Raw genomic sequence first — 2,950 nt, forward strand, 5'->3', positions numbered from 1 at the left:
ATGTGAGCTATGGCTGCTTGGTTAGAGATGCCTAGGGTAGGGCTCTTTGGGCCTTGGTAGGAAACCTTGGTATTGAGACCAATAACTATGCAGAGTTGATGACTTTGGTAAAGGGCATAGAACAATTCTTAAAGAATATACAAGGCAATACTTACATTGAGGGCGACTTGATGATGTGTGTGAATGCAATTAGACTAAACCACACTCTTAATTAGAAGCTCATAAAGTTGGTTAAGGAAGTAGGAATTTTTAAGGGGTATGGAATTCACACTTTATCACACTTGTGGAGAGGCCAATGTTGTGGTGGATGCCCTGGAAAATATTTCTGTATTCTTAAATGATATAGATGTCATTTTGATTGACACTTTATGAAATGATAGTCTTTGTCAAATCATTTATTTTGAGGCAGAACCCAATATTAATGATTCTAGTTAATTGGACACTTTACAATAAAGTTTGCAATTTTATTGAATGTTGTGATTAACTATGCTATTAGTACACTATGTTTGGTCCTTCACTGGCTATGTGAAGGCTTTTGTATTGAATCTTTTAGTCAGATTATGGCCACATATTTGTAGTTTCCACACCCAAATATTTTTGAGGATCGAATGGCCTTGGGTTTTGGTGTGGTAATTGGAGTTATAAGGTGGACTAAGTATGATATTTTTTTCATGTTCTTCTCTAAGTATGGGATGGGTCTTTGGTGTGGATTGATTGTGTAATGTAGAAGAGATGGAGGCTTAGATCAAAAGACTTTTTAAGATGAATGACATAGTGGAGACTATGAACACTCTCGTTGCAATGGTGGGAAAGTCATTATGGAGCTTGAACCATGTCCATAATGGAATGGTTTACTAGAATTTCTTCACTAATGTTGTGCAGGTAAAGGGGTTAAAATCTTTGGGTGAGGCTTTGGTCAACCACATGTTAGAGGTAATGGAGTAGTTGATTATGGAAAAGGGGGTGGAACTTAGCTAATTATGGAGGAGATCAATGAAATGAAATTTTTTCCTGCGTTTGAACTCATTGTGAGGATAATTGATGTCATGACTACTAAGAGATAGTTGGTGCTCAGACTTTGACACTATATCAGGAGGGGTTGGATAGGAAGTTCTTAGAAACTTTCACTAGGTTCCAGGGTAGAATGGGGACTTGCTTTCCTATCTTTAGATAAAGAGGATCTACGAGTTTTCCTTGGGCATGATGTATTTAATGCAATTGCAGGACTCTTAGTTGGGAGCCCAGTTATTTCTTAGTAATTTTTTGTTTGGTTTTGATAGAAGTAGAGCTTCCTTTTGGTAGTGCTTACCCACAAAAAAACAAAACAAAACTATTTAGTTAAGAGATTAAACTTGAACATAGCCTATTATTGCTTCCAATCTTAAAATATAATAACTCTATTCATCTTATTATTTCCATTATTAAAACATGATTTATTTTGCATTGAGTTGTGCACATTATTTTCATATGTATCTAGCTGAATGTGGTGTCATAAATGATGATGAAACATGGACATGCATATTGTATTTTCTCTAACTAGTGCTTTGACATTTTAAAAAAGTTTGTTGCATTATTTTGTGTTTTATCCTATGTAAGAATTAGGCATTATAGCCTTTATAAAATAATAGTGCAACTAAAAAATTTCAAATTTACTTTCAAATTATTATATTACAACTATCGTTCCTGTGAAGTGTGATACCTGCAGCTACAACACAAACACTCAATAGATCATTACAAGCATGGTTAGCAAATTAAAAGCACATGAAATTTGAACCATGACAAAGCGACCTATCACCTCCTAAGATATGCGAGTGTGGATTTGCTCTCAGATCTGGATAAGCAATCCCAGTGACTTGACTACACCTAGACAAAGGATTTGAAATGATAATGATATGCAAGATAGATGAGATTGATTATGCTATATTGATCCAGGAGTCTAATTAAGCTAATGATATGCATGATTAAGCTATGATGATGATGCAATTAAGATAGAAAAGAGATTGATTAAGCTACATGATTCAACAATTATGCTAGAAAATGATCAAATTAAGCTAAATCTAAGATGCAATTGCCTATAACAATAATGCTCAAATGATATGCTAGAATGGATATGCCTACAACAACAATTCCTAAATTAATAATGAGATGGGATCCTTTGTGCTCCAAAATGGAGGATATTTATAGGATTTCCAAGGCCAGGGGTGAGGTGGCAGGAATCAACGGTCAAGATTGAGCCTGAAGATATCAAGGGTGAAATTGGAGGAGGTTGGAGAAGAGGTTGGAGGAAGGGACACTTGTCATCTCTATGGTGACAAGTGTCAAGGAGCCTTTCTCATAAGAGGGCAAGTGTCCAAGAGAGGAGACATGTGGCCAAAATGCCATGTGTCTCAAGGGGAGAATATCCACACCATAGAAGGTTAGGATAAGGAGGTTAGGATGTGCAAGATAGGATAGGGTTAGTTAAACCCAAGGTTAGGTGAAATGGGTTAGGTTAGAGGGATGGTTAGGTTAAGTGGTTAGAAGTTAGGAGGCATGTGGGTAATTTGAATTTAAAAATTCAAATAATAGGAAAAGACTAATTAATTTTCAACAACTCATAAACTGATTTGTTTTAATTAATTAGGGGATTAGAAGAATTGATTGAAATGGGGGGAGGAATTAATTAGTCAAAGGGGACCATTGAGATGAACGTGTTAAATAAATCCTTAGATTTATTAATAAGTAGATGAAATAGAGAATTTAATAAAATTGCTAATTAATTCAATTAAATTAGGAAGGGGGATTAATTAAATAATTGCTTATTTAATAAATTATCTTCAAACCATTTTTAGGTGTATACATTTTGCCCCTCTTTGAAGCGAGGTGTGATGATGCATTGATTCAAAGAATATTCTCATTTTGATTATGATGATATTGTTTCGATAGGATGCCCCAGACATTGATTGATAAA

This window comes from Cryptomeria japonica, chromosome 2 (genome assembly GCF_030272615.1).
Source record: "Cryptomeria japonica chromosome 2, Sugi_1.0, whole genome shotgun sequence".
Classification (NCBI taxonomy): domain Eukaryota; kingdom Viridiplantae; phylum Streptophyta; class Pinopsida; order Cupressales; family Cupressaceae; genus Cryptomeria; species Cryptomeria japonica.